This window comes from Ictidomys tridecemlineatus, chromosome 5, assembly GCF_052094955.1.
Source record: "Ictidomys tridecemlineatus isolate mIctTri1 chromosome 5, mIctTri1.hap1, whole genome shotgun sequence".
In the NCBI taxonomy this organism is placed as follows: domain Eukaryota; kingdom Metazoa; phylum Chordata; class Mammalia; order Rodentia; family Sciuridae; genus Ictidomys; species Ictidomys tridecemlineatus.
Genome location: NC_135481.1, coordinates 158,936,529 through 158,953,701, shown reverse-complemented (window position 1 = coordinate 158,953,701; position 17,173 = coordinate 158,936,529). Strand labels below are relative to the sequence as shown.

General features: G+C 41.2%; 1 pseudogene; it reads left to right on the top strand.

Moving 5' to 3' along the window:
- The first annotated feature begins 440 nt into the window (after positions 1-440).
- Positions 441-5,885, top strand: LOC144378045 (tubulin alpha chain-like; annotated as a pseudogene).
- Positions 5,886-17,173: the final 11,288 nt, after the last annotated feature.

Genomic DNA, 17,173 nt, shown 5'->3' with positions numbered 1-17,173 from the left:
GAGATTCCTTAGAAAACTTGACCCAGTTATCCTACTCTTTGGTTTATACCCAAAGGACTTAAATCAGCATACTACAGTGATACAGCCACATCATGTTTATAGCAGCTCAATTCACAATTGCTAAACTATGGAACCAACCTAGATACCCTTCCACATATGAATAGATAAAGAAACTGTGGTATATATACAAAGTGGAATATTACTTCGCCTTAAAGAAAATAAAATTATGGCATTTGCAGGTAAATGGAAGGAGTTGGAGAATATCATGCTAAGTGAAATAAGCCAATACGAAAGAACCAAAGACCAATGTTTTCTCTGATATGTGGATGCTGATCCATAATGGAGGGGGGGCAAGGGAAGAATAGAGGAACTTTGGATTGGGCAGAGGAGAGTGAAGAGAGGGGTGAGGGGGTGGGGGTGGGAAAGATGGTGGAATGAGATGGACATTATTACCCTATGTACATGTATGATTGCAAGAATGGTGTGACTGTATCATGTACAACCAGAGAAATGAAAAGTTGTGCTCCATTTGTGTACAATGAGTCAAAATGCATTCTGATGTACATGATAACTAATTGGAAAAAAAAAAAATCAACTCTGAATAACCAGGACCCGGTATCTGCTCCTTTGCCTTTGCTTCCTAACCCATAGCCACCATGCAGGAGTGCATCTCCATACACGTAGGCCAGGCTGGTGTTCAGATTGGAAACACCTGCTGGGAGCTCTGTTGCCTGGAACATGGCATCCAGCCTGATGGCCAGATGCCAAGTGATAAGACCACTGTGGGAGGAGATGACTCCTTCTACAGCTTCTTCAGCGAGACAGGCTCTGGCAAGCCTGTGCCCAGGGCAGTGTTTGTAGACCTGGAACCCACAGTCATTGGTGAAGTTCTCACTGGGACTTACCATCAGCTCCTCCACCCTGAGCACCTCATCATAGGCAAGGAAGCTGCTGCTATGCTAGTAACCATCAGAGGCCACTATACTATTGGCAAGAAGATCACTGACCTTGTCTTGGGCCGAATTCATAAACTGGCCAACCAGTGCACAGGTCTTCAGGGCTTCTTGGTTTTCCTCAGCTTCGGTGGGGAAACTGCTTCTGGGTTCACCTCCCGGCTGATGGAATGTCTCTCTGTTGGTTACAGCAAGAAGTCCAAGCTGGAGTTCTCCATTTACCCAGCTGAAGTTGAGCCCTGCAACTCCATCCTCACCACCCACACTACCCTGGAGCACTCAGAAACCTTGACGTTGAGCACCCAACCTTGAGCACCAGACCTACACTAACCTTAACTGCCTTATAGGCAGATCTTGTCTTCCATCACTGCTTCCTTCAGATTCAATGGAACCCTGAATGTTGACCTGACAGAATGCCAGACCAACCTGGTTCCCTATCCCTGCATCCACTTCCTTCTGGCCATATATTCCCCTGTCATCTCAGCTGGGAAAGCCTACCATGAACAGCTTTTTACAGAAGAGATCACCAGACAACCAGATGGCAAAATGTGCCCCCCGCCATGGTAAATACATGGCTTGTTGCCTGTTGAACCAGGGTGACATGGTCCCCAAAGATAGCAATGCTTCCATTGCCACCGTCAAGACCAAACGCAGCCTCCAATTTGTGGATTGGTGTCCCACTGGCTTCAAAGTTGGCGATAATTACCAGCTTTCCACTGTGGTGCTTGGTGGAGACCTGGCCAAGGTACGTTGTGCTGTGTGCATGTTGAGTAACCTCACAGCCACGGCTGAGGCTTTGTTCACTGGTACATGGGTGAGGGGATGGAGGAAGGAGAGTTTTCTGAGGCCTATAAGGATATGGCTGCCCTAGAGAAAGATTATGAGGAGGATGGTGTGGATTCTGTTGAAGGAGAGGGGGAGGAAGAAGGAGAGGAATACGAATTAGCTGCTCCTTTCAGCCCTGCAGCATGTCATACTCCCAGAACTCCAGCTTCAGCAGTAGCTAACAGGCATTGAAATTTACTGATTAGATTATCTTCACACAATCATGATCATGTCTATCTTTTTCCATGTGGACCTGTAAGATCTTTCCATTATGTCTCAAAGTAAAGGCTTTAAAGAAAAAAAAAATCAATTGATGTCAGGCGCGGTGATGCACACCTATAATCCCAGAGACTGGGGAGACTGAGGCAGGAGGATTGCAAGTTTAAGGCCAGCCTCAGCAGCTTAGCAAGGCCCTAAGCAACTTAGCAAGACCCTGTCTCAAAATAAAAAATAAAAACAAATGAGGATGTTGCTTAGTGATTAAGCTCCCCTGGGTTCAATCCCCAGAAGAAAAAATAATAATAAATTGCTTTTTGTATATTAAATTTTTACTGGTCTTATTGATGAATTTTCTATTACCATTTAGTTTTTAGTTGTTCTGAGTTTCCTAAATATAAACTCACATTACCCACAAGTGAAGATAATTTTACTTTATCTTGAAAGTTAATTGCATGGTTCTTTACTACAAGATTTCATTGCAGGGTCATGAAACATTTTGTTCTTCTAGGAGTCTGTGTCTATAGCTGGGTTATGCCATCTCTGCATTTTGGTTCCTAAGGGCTTATTCTCATAAGCTTAAAACTTAACAGAAAAGTACTTGTATGGAGCCACAGGATGGGACAGGATGTAGAATTAAGACACCATCCCATTCAGGTGCATGGTGGTGCATGCCCACAATCCCAGACACTTCAGAGGATGAGGCAGGAGGATCACAAGTTCAAGTCCAGCCACGGCAACTTAGTGAGATCCTGCCTTAAAAAATGAAAATAACTGAGGATGTTGCTCGGTGGCAGTGTGCTTGCTTGGCATGTGTGAGGCCCTGGTTCCATCCCCAGTATAGGTACGGTGGGTACAGGGGGATCATCCTGGTTGCTGAGTGGAGAACAGGCCACATAAGAGAAGGGTAGGGGGAAGGAACCTTGTTTTCAGATGGGCACATCCATCATGCCAACACACCAAGCTGTGGGGCACAGGGCAGTAACTGAATCTGAATGAGATAAGGTGGTTGAGCCAACTAAGACATAATGAGTCTCTGTGTCTGGGATTCAGCACTTCAAGGCCAGCCAGCCTGAGATGATGTTCCACTGTTTGGAAGTCACCTGCCAGGGGGTGGAGCCAGTATTTTGCCTTGGAAGAAGAGGAGTCTTGGCGGTCTTCTGCCTTGGAGGACTGCCATTTAGTAGGACAGTTGGCAGGAGCAGGGGAAGAGGATGATGGGTCTAAAATTTGATAGGCTGACGAATCCACAGCCCAAGGGCAGGAGGAGGCTGAAGGCAGAGGTGTGGAACAAGGCTTCCTCCATTCCCAGCAAGTTGAGATCTAACACCTGCCTCCAAGTCTTTGCCTAGCAGTAGGATCTCCACCTGGGAATGAGACATCCTGAAGGCTGACTCCTGTTTCTTACGGAACCCCAATGATGGCTAACTCAAGGAATGGCTGTCATATTGCACCTCTCTAGTGCAAACTAAATTGCCCGGCTGCAGACTATCCTCCCCCTCAAGGAGCCCCTGACGCTGGTCCATCAGTCAGACTCACCTTCCTCCCTCATTGCTGCCCTGACTTCTCTGCCACTTACCAGCGAGGAGACCTCTAAACTGTCTGAGTTTCAGACACCTCATCTAATGCTAAATTGGAATTGCTGGTAGTACCAACCTTGAAGGGTTGTTAGGATTTGATGAATTAATATTAATACACACACAAATGCTCTGTTTGTGGAGTTAAGCAAATTAATGTGACTAGAGACTTGTTTTTGTATGGGATTGAACCCGAGGGTGACTTACCACTGTGCTACATCTCCAGTCTTTTTATTATTTTTTTATTTTGAGATAGGGTCTCGCTAAGTTGTTGAGGGTCTTGCTAAATTACTAAGGCTAACCTCAAACTTATGATCCTTCTGGCATGAGCCACCACCTCCAGCCAATGAAACTAAAGATTTTTGTATGAGTTGTATTATGTGTAGTAAGAATGATTTAGAGGTTGGTGCGGTCCAAGAAAGAAATGATTATTTTTTTCTTGGTAGTGGGGACTGAACTCATCAGGAGTGCTTTACCACTGAGCCACATCACTAGTCCTTTTTATGTTTTTATTTTGAGACAGGATCTTGCTTAGTTGCTTAGGGTCTCTCTAAATTGCTGAAGCTGGCCTTGAATTTGTGATCCTTCTGTCTCATCCTCCAAATTGGTGGGATTACAAAAGTGTACCGCAGTTCTCTGGGTAAAAACTGGCTTTGGGGGTCTCTGCCTGCCCTCACCTCCTTAGCACCAAAGCTTTCTTCCTCCTGATAGTCCAATGTGTGTGGTGAGGTGGCTGTATGATAATTCTACTGTGTTTAGCTTCTTCTCCCACTATGTGTCAGTCTTTCATATTCATTACATTTTTCATGTTTTATATTTTCATCATTACAAAAAATTTTTAAAGCCACTATTAAAAAGTGTCTTAAGGAGGGCTGGGGATGTGGCTCAAGTGGTATTGTGCTTGCCTGGCATGCATGTGGCCCGGGTTCAATCCTCAGCACCACATACAAAGATGTTGTGTCAGCCAAATACTAAAAAATAAATATTAAAATTCTCTCTCTCTCTCCCTCTCTCTCCCTCTCTGAAAAAAATAAAAGAAAAAATAAAGAAAGAGCTGGGTACAATGGCACACGCTGATAATCCTAGTGGCTCTGGAGGCAGGGACAGGAGGATCTCAAGTTCAAGGCCACTCTCAGCAACTTAATGAGACCATGTCTCAAAATAAAAAAACCAAAATGAATTGGGGAATGTGGCTTAGTGGTAGAGCACCCCTGGGTTTAATTCCCAGTACAAACAAACACACACATGAAAAAAAATCAGAAAAATAGTGCAGATAGTACTATTATAAAATAGCAATGTGTTTTGCAAAAATATAAACCCAAAATATTATTTAAGAAGATTTTGCTGCATGAGGGCAAAAGGTAAAGTTGTCAATAATTTGAGGTTGGCAAACTAGAAGTCATGGATGCGCTTATTCATCCACTGTGTGGAGACCATCAGGGATCTACACTAGGGCTGGGATGGATATATATATATAAAAACAGGGAGACCTGTGCTGTGAGAGCTGTCTTCTCAGAGGCCTTTTCATCCCTGAATTTAATACAGCCTCAAAGCCTTTGTCAAGATGACTAAAAATGTTAATATGTGGGAAAGTTTTAGAAGAGCGCTTGACCTGTCAGAAGAGCTTACTGTAGGTGTTGGATCAACTTAGTTATTGTTATGACAATCATAACACAGTTGGCAATTTACCCGACCCATTTAAGTATTTCTGGGGCAAGGACTACATTTACAAAATGAAGAGATTTCCTGCCTACGGGAGCTGTAATACCTCTTTGCTAAAATTATAATCGATTCAAAGAGTACCTAATCCACTTAGCTGGGAACTTAGAATTTTAAAATGGCCAAAGAGACTTTTAACAGTTCAGTGTTTTTACAGTTCACTCCCAGGGTCATGTGGCACTGTGACACTTCCATTTTCCTGCCCTGTGAAATAGATTTAAAACCTCAAGGTGGTAGAAAGGTGCTTTCAGCTGTTTTGTTGATACTGATAAGTCCTTGCTTAGGGTGAGATTGAGAGATTCCAGGACCCCGGGGGAATTCTTCCCCTTTCCTGGATGGCCTGGGACACTTGTGCATCTGCCTTCCCCACAGTGAGACGCTGGGGGATTCTCTGAGTTCAGGCTGGGAGGAGGCAGAGTAGGTCCTGCCCATCTTCCCAGGCACTCGAGGTGCTGGTTCCTGGGTATTGGCTACAAACCGTGGGAGAGTGCAGCACCCACTGGTTCCTTCCCCAAGGGCATGGCTAGGGCATTCATTAGTCATCAGAAAAGTCCTCTGTGTATTTGTTCATATAATGCAGCAATGAAGTGGTTATACACTGGCATCTTCTTCCTTCGTTATCCTGACTCTGTCATCTCAAGAAAGCTTCATCATGTACTCAATCACGCTGCCGCTTACTCACAAGTACAGTTGCCCTTAAAAGCACAGAGCCAGAAAGAAGGGCTGCGTTTCTGCTCCGCCCGCTCAGGCTGCTCCAAAAGGCCTCTGGCAGCCCCTCCTGGAATCAACTGGGCTCAAGATGTCACTCCCTGGTAACGCCTAGATTCTTGACTGATTTATTAAGGTTTGCAGGGAAAGGTTCCTTTTTTATTATTTGCTACGCAAATACTTTCTGGCCCGTGTTCAGAGACGCTTACTAGAAGTAAGTGGCGGAGAAGTCAGATGTGGTCCCCAGAGTTGCGCCAAGCAGATTTCACAAGGCCCGAGGGCCTGGGCGGGAGGTGTGTAGGGCTGGGCTGGGGTGAGTCACTGACCTGAAGATCTGGACACAGACAAAGCGAGGGTAATGCTGAACACTCCCTAGAGTCACAAATCCAGGTCCCCCTAGGCCAGTGAAGACTGGTGATGAGCTGGAGAAAACTTGTGCCAGCCTGGTGGGGTTGGGGGCCCAGCTTTGCCTAATTTTCAAGAGAAGCCGGGAATTTGGAGTTGTAAAATTTTCAGATTTTCAATGACAGCAGTTAATTTAAAAACACCCAAAACATTGTATAAGCTCATGAAAAGATGCTCCACACCAGTAATCACTGGGGAAATGCAAATCAAAACCACTTGCGATACCATCTCAAACCCAGCAGAACGGCAACTATCAAACACAACACAAAACAAAACTAGAAAATAACTAGAGCTGGTGAAGATGGAGAGAAATTGGAGTCCTTGTGCCCTGTTGGTGGGAACGTAGAATGGTACAGCTGCTATGGAAAAGGGTACCCCAGTTCCTAAAAAACCTGAGACTAGCATTATCATATGGTCCAGGAATTCCACTTCTGGGTTACACAAAAAAAGTTGAGGTTGGTGTTTTTGTATTTTGTTTTTTTTAGCACTGGGGTACTTTACCACTGCGCTACATCCCTAGTCTTTTTATTTTTTGTTCAAAACTTGAGACAGGTAAATTACTGAGGGTCTTGCTAAATCATCCAGGCTGGCCTTGAGCTTGTGATCCTCTTGCCTCAACCTCCCAAGCTGCTAGGATTATAGGCGTGTACCACCGTGCCCTCCTGAAGGCAGGGTCTTGAGGAGATTTTTGTTCATCCATGTTTATAATAACACTATTAATTCACAATAGCTAAGATGTGAAATTAACCCAAATGTCCATCAAGGGACAAATGGATCAGCAAAATATGGTGTGTGTGTGTGTGTGTGTGTGTGTGTTTACAATGGAATATTGTTCAGCCCACTGTCACACACACAAGAAGAAGGAGGAGGAGGAGGAGGAGGAAGAAAGAGAAAGGAAGGAAATTCTGACACATGAAATGTGAGGACATTATGTAAGTGAAAAAGCTTGTCACAGGAGGACAAATACTGTCTGATTCTGTTTATATGAGTTACCTAGAGTAGTCAAATTCATAGAGACAGAAAGTAGAATGTGGTTGTCAGGGCCACTGGTGGGAGCTGGCAGGGACAAGGCGAATAGGAAATTACTGTCAGGAGTTTCAGTCTGGCGCTGCGTGGATTTTAATCCCAGTGGTTCAGGAGGCTGAGGCAGGAGGATCATTAATTCAAAGCCAGCCTCAGTAATTTGACAAGGCCCTAAGCAACTCAGTGAGATCCTGTCTCAAAATAAAATATAAGGGCTAGGATTGTGGCTCAGCAGTAGAATGCTCCCGAGCTCGGGCAGGACCCAGGTTCGATCCTCAGCACCACATAAAAATAAAGGCATTGTGTTGTGCCCATCTATCCCTAAAAAATAAATATTTTTAAAAAAAGAGTTTAAAAAAATAATAATAAAATAAAAAAAAAACGGTCTGGAGATGTGGTTTAGTGGTTAAGCATCTCTAAATTCAATCCCTGGTACAAAAAAAAAAAAAAAAAGAAAAAGTTCTGGAGAGAGATGGTGGTAGTTGCACAACAATATAAATTATAAATGTATTCAATACCACTAACACTTAAAGATGATGAAGATGGTAAATTCTATGTAATGTGAATTTTACAAAAAAAAAAAAAAAAAAAAGAGGAGGAGGAGGAAAAACAGGCATTGCAAGTACAACGCAGGCCAAGTCCTGTCTTTGGGCTCAGCGGGTCCCGAGGCTGCCAGCCAGTCCCCTCTGCTGTACATGATCCTCCATGTTGGCCCCTGTCCTGCATCCACTTTCCTGCCTAGCCTGCTCTGCTGGATCTCAGGATCTGGGCACACCTGAGTTTAAATCCTGGCTCTGCTTCTCAACAGTCATGGACTGATGGCTTCTTTTCCTAGCAATAGTTCAGGGATTATAAAAGCTGTATCACTGACTCTATTTGTTTCCTATTTGAAGGTTTCTGGAGGTTGAAAGGAAAGTGACCACAATACTTGGAGTGACCAAGAGATCTTTATTGCAGCAGTGCAAAAGAGGAGAAAAAGAAAGAGAGAGAGAGAGAGAGAGAGAGAGAGAGAGAGAGAGAGAGAAGAAAAAGCAAGAGAGAGAGAGAAAGAAAGACAAAGAGAGCAAGAATAAGAGAGAGGGGCCCAGCAGGAGGGAGTTTTTATAGCCCAAATCTAATGGGGTCTTTGGGTCTGCAAGCTGCCTTGTTGGTGTACAGTGATTGGATCATACAGTAGTTGCTAAGGTGTCATCTTCTGCCTTCAGGCAGATGGGGCAGGGGTCAGATATGGGTTTCTGTTGCACCAGACTGGTGGGGGTCGAGTGTTCAGCCTTGAGTGGGGTTGAGGGTTCAAACAGGTGATAAAGGACCAGACAGAGGGGGGTTTGAGTGTATGAGTTATCCTGCAGCTAACATTCGTTCAGCCTGCCCTGCAGACAACATAGTTCAGCCTGCCCTGCACTTAACAGAGGTACTGTCCCCAAAAGCCACAGCCCAGGTGCCCAGATTCGCTGACCTGGACTTAACATCGTCTATCAATTTGAGTATGTGTGATACCCAGGGTAAGTTTAGCTCCTGGCCACAGAAAACTAGCTACCAACAAACTGATTGGAAATGGTACTTTAGAGTGACACACTCTATTTAAACCTATTCTTGATATTTTTAGAGGAGGATGGCAAAATTGCTAAGGCATGCTGAGGGCAAATATTCATGTGTGCCAGGCTAAACATCACCAAGAAAAGAAGAAGGAAGAGGATGTATCAGCAAGATCAAAAAAAAAAAAAAAAACTACTGTATTTTTTCTATTTTTCTATTAGGGCTCTGACCCAGGGGTACTCTACCTAGGTACACCTGCAGCCCTTTTTATTTTTTATTTTGAGACAGGGTCTTGCTAAGTTGCCCAAACTGGCCTCAAACTTGCAATTCTCCTGCCTCAGTCATTTCTCCATTCTTACCTTCCGAGAACTCCTCCTGGTCAGATTTGAACTTCCTAAATGGAAACTCTCATGTGTTTTTACCTTTACTGTGTTGTCTAGTACTTCTATAAATGACTTAATTTCCATATTTGCATTTTCGACATCCAAGAGCTTTTTCCTATTCTCAAGTCACTCCTTTTTGGTTACATTCCAACACTGCTTTCTACACATAACATTTTATCAAATTTCTCTAAGTACATAATTCAATTGTTCCTTTAAAATCGATTCTCTTTATTCCTCAATTATTCCTATTTTTTCCAGTGTCTGTTTTTTTACTGTTTGTTCTCTTTCACCCCTTTATGTTGCTGTTTTCCTCACATGTCTGAGGAGTCTTTCCTTCCCTTGCCTTTGGTGTAGCACCTGGGACTGAGCCCAGGGCTTTGTACATAATAGGCAAGGGCTCTATTAGCAAGCTGCATCCCCGGCCCTGGGTGTATATTTCCTACACTACAGTGCATGAAGGTCTATTTCCTACACTACAGAGCATGAAGGTCTGTTTCCTGGAGAAAGGTCAACTGGGAGCTTGCAATAGACATCCAGGGTTTCTCCCTGTTGAGCAGATTTCCCTTCAAGGGCGTAGCCATTTGCTCCACTGAGAGATTTCTGCCTCAGGGCACTATACAGGAGAAAGCTTGGCTCTCTTTGGCTCTAACTTTGGTTAGAGAAGAGTTTCCTGCTTTTTTTTTTTTTTTTTTTTTTAACTTTTTCCCCTCTGCCTGGGGAAAGCCAGCTGCTGCATTGTTTCTTTGCAGGGGAGTAGGATGGTGATCCAATTGTTAGGAATTTTCCATTTATAGGCTTTTAATTAGATTCCTCAATTTTTTGTTCTTGGAATATTTTTGTCTGATTTTGGCTTTAAGGAAATGCTGATCTCAAAGTATGAGTTAGGAAGTTTTCCTTCTGCTTCTATCTTCTGGAAGAAATTGTAAAAAAAAAAATAGTTAGTTCTGTTTCCTTAATAGATCCAGGCCTATTAAAATAATCGCTTCACCTTGAGTGGATTTTGATAGACTTTTTCAAGAAATTGATACATTTTATCTAATTTGTCAGATTTGTGGGCACAGAGCTGTTCATCCTTTTAATGTTCATGGGATCAGTAGTGATGGCATCGCTTTCATTCCCAATATTAGTAATTTTGTCTTCTCCTTTTTTTCTTCATCAGTTTTATTAATTTTATAGACTTTTCATAGAATCAGTTTTGGGATTTGTTTAGTTTCTCTGTTGGTTTCCTATTTTCAATTTCATTGATTTGTGTATCAATTTGTTCAAGTTCTTTCTTTTTTTCAGTTTAATTTGGATTTAATTTGCTTTCCTCTTTTTCCCTAAGGTCTACGTTGATTTTTAAATTTCTTTTCTAATAGACACATTCAATGATATACATTTCCTGCCAAATACTGGTTTTGCTGTATTCCATCAATTTTGAAAAGTTGTACTTTTATTTCTACTTGGTTAAAAATATTTTAAAATTTCTCATTTTTTTTAACCCATGTTAATACTTAGAAGTGTGTGTGTGTGTGTGTGTGTGTGTGTGTGTGTGTGTGTGTGTGTATTTTACAAGTGTGTTGTATGTTTTTTGGTTTTGGTACTGGGAATTGAACCCAGGCCACTTAATCATTGGGCCACATCCTTAGCCCTTTTATATTTTTTTATTTTTGAGGCTGGCTTTGAACTTGTAATCCTCCTGCTTCAGCTGCCCCTGGAGTCTTTAGCATTACAAGTATGTGCTATTATACCTGCTAGAAGTGCTTTTTTGGGGGGAGGGGGAACCACGGATTTAACTCAGGGGCACTCAACCACTAAGCCACATCCTCAGCCCAATTTTGTATTTTAATAGAGTTAGGGTCTCACTGAGTTGCTTAGCATGTGCCATTGCTGAGGCTGGCTTTGACCTCACAATCCTCCTGTCTCAGCCTCCTGAGCTGCTGGGATTACAGTCATGTGCCACCACACCCAGTTTAGAATTGTTTTTTAATACGAAAATATTTTGGATTTCCCAGCTCTTCCTGTTCTTGTTTCCTAGTTTAACTCCATCATGGTCTGAGAGTACACACAGTATGATTTTTTAAATATTTGTTCTAGTTAGTTACACATGACTGTAGAATGCTTTTTGATATATCATATACAAATGGAGTATAACTTCTCATTTTTCTGGTTGTACACAATGTAGAATTAAACCAGTCATGTAACCATATATGCACATAGGGTAATAATGTCTGATTCATTCTGCTGACCTTCCCACCCCATACCCCTCCCTTCCCTTCCCTTCCTGCTATATAATCCAAAGTACAGCTATTCTTCCCTAGCCACCGGCCCCATTGTGAATGAGCATCTGCATAGCAGAGAAAACATTCAGCATTTTTTTTTTTTTTGAGAGAGAGAGAGAGAGAGAGAGAGAGAGAGGAGAGAAAGATTTTTTTTTAATATTTATTTTTTAGTTTTCGGTGGACACAACATCTTTGTTTGTATGTGGTGCTGAGGATTGAACCCGGGCCGCACGCATGCCAGGCAAGCGCACTACCGCTTGAGCCAGATCCCCAGCCCAGCATTTGTTTTTTAGGGGATTGGCTTATTTCACTTAGCATGATAGTCTTCAGCTCCATCCATTTACTTGCAAATGCCATAATTTTATTCTTTAAAACTGAGGAATATTCATTGTGTATATGTACCACATTTTCTTTATCCAATCATCTATTGAAAGGCATCTAGGTTGGTTCCTCAGTTTAGCTATTGTGAATTGAGCTGCTATAAACATTGATGTGGCTGCATCACTATAGTATGCTGATTTTAAGTCCTTTGGGTATAAACTGAAGAGTGGGATAGCTGGGTCAAATGATGGTTCCATTACAAGTTTTCTGAGGAATCTCCATACTGCTTTCTACAGTATTTGCTCCAATTTTAGCTCTACCAGCAATGTATGAGTTATCTTTTTCCCCCACATCCTTGCTGTCATTTATTGTTGTCTGTATTCTTGATAATTGCCATTCTGACTAGAGATGAAATCTCAGTGTAGTTTTGATTTGCATTTCTCTAACTTTTAGAGATGTTGAACATTTTTTCATATATTTGTTGACCAATTGTATTTCTTCTTCTGTGCAGTGTCTGTTCAAAACCTTATGCCATTTATTGACTGGATTATTTTTTTTTTATTGTTAAGTTTTTTAGTTCTTTATATATCCTGGAGATTAATGTCTCTCTGAGGTTATATGGTAAAGATTTTCTCCCATACTGTAGGCTCTCTCTTCATGTTATTCATTGCTTCTTTTGCTGTGAGGAAGCTTTTAGTTTGATTCCATCTCATTTATTGATTCTTGGTTTTAGTTCTTGTGCTTTAGGGGTCTTGTTAGGAAGTCAGTTTCTAAGCTGATATGATGCAGATGTGGGCCTACTTTTTCTTATACTAGGCTCAGGGTCTCTATTCAAGTGCCTAAGTCCTTGGTCCACTTTGAGCTGAGTCTTGTGCAAGGTGAAAGATAGGTGTTTAATTTCATTTTGCTACAAATGGATTTCCAGTTTTCCCAGTATCATTTGTTGAAGAGGCTATCTTTTCTCCAATGTATGTTTTTGGTGCCTTTCTCTCATATAAGATAACTGTATGGGGCTGGGGATGTGGCTCAAGCGGTAGTGCACTCACCTGGCATGCGTGCAGCCCGGGTTCGATCCTCAGCACCACATACAAACAAAGATGTTGTGTCCGCCGAGAACTAAAAAATAAATATTAAAAATTCTCTCTCTCTCTCCTCTCTCACTCTCTCTTTGAAAAAAAAATAAGATAACTGTATTTATGTGGGTTTGTTTCTGTGTCTTCTATTCTGTACCATTGGTCTACTTGTCTGTTTTGGTGCCAATATGTTTGTGTTACTATGGCTTACAGTATGATTTTTATCCTTTTAAGTTTGTTAAGGTGTGTTTTATGATGTAGGATGTGACCTGTCATAGTTAATGTGAGCTTGAGAAGAATTTATGTTCTTTTCTTGCTGAATGAAGTAGACTATGAACGTCAGTTACATCAAACTGATTGATGGTGCTGTTCTCTTCAACTCTATTTTTACTGATTTTTTACCTACTGAATCTGAAAATTACTTAGAAAGATATGAAAATCTCCAACTGTAATTGTGGACTGATCTATTTTTCTATCAGCTCTTGCCTCATATATTTCAATACTCTGTTGCTAGGCAACAGTTAGGTATTGTTGTGGACTTCTTGGAGAATTAACCTCCTTCTTTAGCCTTGATAACTTTCCCTGCTCTAAAATCTGTATTTTATTTTTCTGGTACTAGGGGTTGGGGATTGAACCTAGGAGGCTTAACCATCCCCAGACCTTTTTATATTTTATTTATTTAGAGACAGGGTCTTGCTGAGTTGCTTAGGGCCTTGCTAAATTGCTGAGGCTGGCTTTGAATCTTGATCCTCCTGCTTCAATCTCCTGACAGCCGAGATTACAGGTGTGCACCATTGTGTCTGGCTAAAACCTGTATTTTCTGAAATTAATATAGCTACTTCATTTTCTTTCTTTTTTTTCGGTCGGGAATTGAACTCAGGGACACCTGACAACTGAGCCACATCCCCAGCCCTATTTTGTATTTTATTTAGAGACAGCGTCTCACTGAGTTTGTTTAGCACCTCACTTTTGCTGACTAGCTTTGAACTGGCCATCCTCCTGTCTTGGCCTCTGGAGCTGCTGGGATTACAGGTGTGTACCACCACATCTGGCTTCATTTTCTTTGGATTAGTATTACTTTTAATCTATGTCTTTGTTTTTTGAGTATGTTTCTTGTAGACAATGCACAGTTGGGTCATTTATTTTTATCCACTCTGTCATTCTTCTTTAATTCTTGTATTTAGACCAGTCATACTTAGAATGATTTTTGATGTAGTTGGATTATTATCTATTTGCAGATGTTTTCTATTCATTGCCCTTATTCTTTGTTTCTCTTTCATCTTCTACTTTTGTGTGTGTGTGTGTGTGTGTGTGTGTGTGTGTGTGTTACTGGAGGTTAGGCCCAAGGATGCTGTATCACTGGACTACATCCTCAGCCCTTTTTGTTTGTTTTTGTTTTTAGTTGTAGTTGGACACAATATCTTTATTTTACTTTTATGTGGTGCTGTGGATCAAACCCAGTGACCCATTTGTGCTAGGCGAGTGCTGTAGTGCAGAGCTGCAACTCCAGCCCCATCCCCAGCCCTTTTTTAATATTTATTTTTGAGACAGGGTGTAAGTTGCCCAGGCTGGCCTTGAACTTGAGATCCACTAGTCTCAGCCTCCCCAGTAGTTGGGATTATAGGTATGCAACACCTTGCCCAGCTTCTGACTTCTATAATTTTAATTAACATTTTTTTAGGATTCCGTTTTCCTCTCTTGCCATATCAGTTATACTAACTTTGTAAATTTTTTTAGTGGCCACCTTTAAGTTTACATTTAAACTAATCAAAACCCACTTTCTAATAGAAAAACACTACTTTATTTCTAGTATAGGTACTCTGTAACATTTCTTGTAATGTGTTAATCCTTACTCTTCAATGTTATTTTCTGGTGTCATATATATATATATATTTCTTCTTTATTCATATACTGTACTTTGTTGTGGTGGTGGTATGAGGGAATGACCCAGGGGTGCTCTACCACTGATCTACATCCAAGTCCTTTTTTATTTTAAGACACCCTTGCTAAGCTGCCCAAGCTGGTCTTGAACTTGCCATGCTCTGACTCAGCTGCCCAAGTTGCTGGGATTTACAGGTGTGCACCACTGCACCTGGCTGCCTATACTGTATTTTTAAATAAAAATATGTGCCTATTGACTTTTTCCACTTAACATATTGCAAATACAAGGCAATTTCAAAATGCTTATTAATTTTCACAGATATTTACATACTTCTTATTTTTAGTATGTGAAAGTAGACAAAACAGATGACTAGCATGTAGGTACCGAAAAGCCTAAATCCCCATGTAAGTTTGGCCCTTAGCCTGCTGTTAATTAGAGTTAAGTGATCTCATTGTGCTATGTTAGTATTTTTGAATGCCTATAAAAAGGCTTAATTAAAAACATTAAGGTAATTATATTACTTATCCCTTAGTTTCTCTTTCTATATAATGACTATTAGGGCAGAACACCTTCCTAAGGGCATGCTAAAAGATAAAAGATAGATAACAATGCAAGATATAAAATACCCAATAAAACACATGATGCTAAAAGAAAAAAGCAGCACAGAAAGACAAATATTGTCTGATCTCACTTATATATGGAATGTTTAAAAAGGCAAATTTATAGAAGCAAAAAGTAGAATGGTGGTTGCCAGGGGAAATCAGGCACACAGTTTAAATTAGATAAGATGAATAAGTTCTGGGGACCTATTGTACAGAATGGTGACCATAGTTAACAATAATGTATTTTATATTTGAAAATTGCTAAGAGAGGAGATCATAAATGTTCCTACCACACATACACACAAAATAAGTATGTGAGGTGGTGGATATGATAAGTAGTTTGATTTAATCATTTCATGGTATATATATATATATATATATATATATATATATATAGCAAAATATGTTATACAGATAATAATTATTATTTGTTGATTATATCTTGATAAAATGGGGGAGAGGTTAAAATAAAATAACCAGGTTATTAAGTTTCAAACTTCAAATTTAAGATTTCATCCTATTCATAGCATTTTACTGGGGAAGCAACAAGACACAGTTAGAAGAGCAACTTTTAAACTGGGCTCAGTGATTTACTCTTTTAAATCCCAGTGACGCTGGAGGTGGGAGAATTTCTTTTCTTTTCTTTTTTTTTTTTTTAAGAGAGAGAGAGAATTTTTAAAATATTTATTCTTTTAGTTTTCGGTGGACACAACATCTTTGTTTGTATGTGGTGCTGAGGATTGAACCCAGGCCGCAAGCATGCTAGGTAAGCATGCTACGCTTGAGCCACATCCCCAGCCCGAGGTGGGAGAATTTCAAGTTCTAGGCCAGCCTCAGCAACTCACTTCTCAGGGTGTGACTGTCTCAAAATTAAAAATGAAAAGAATTGGGGATGTAGCTCAGTGCTTCAATCTCCAGTACCAATAAATAAGATTAAATTTAAAGAGTGACTTTTACACTGCAGCCCCAGTGCATTCCTTAAGCGATTCATGAGAATAATTCCTCAGCCAGTGTACATTTCCCAAGCTAATGAGCAGGAAGGTCTGTTTTCTGGGGAGAGGTGGAAGAAGGGGTACAGACTGGGATTTTGAAGCTTATGTCCTGGGCTTTCTGATGAGCATCTTCATTGCAGATGCTCCATGTGCTCAGCTGAGGAGAGCTCTTCCTGGGTACCAATACAGGAAAAAGTATCAATTTTTGTTAAGGAAGAGTGTGATATTGTGATATAAAAATATATATATAATTAATCTCTCCCCCTCTCTCCCTTACCCCTCTCCATCCCCTGCTTCCTGGTACAGAGTCCCTTATTCTCCTACTCAGGAAAATTAGGAAAATCTTTTGTTCTAATATATGGTCTTTGCCCCTCGGTTCCTATCACAGAGCTCCTAACACCTTTGTAATTTATCCAGTGATAACATCTGACACAGAGCTCCTTAATCCCTTGGAATTTCCTGGGTTATAGGAGCAGCTTTTGTTCTAGTGAGATCACTCTTGATGGGCTCCCGGATAGCCCCAGGATGAGGGCTGGTTGCAGGGGAATCAACTACACGATTGGAGGGTTGGGACTTTGAACCTCGACACTCTCCCAAAAAGGATGATCCAGTTGACCACCAGTGATTTAATCAATTGTGCCTATATAACAAAGCTTCCATAAAATCCCCAAAGGTGGTGAGAGGTGTAAGTGCCTGG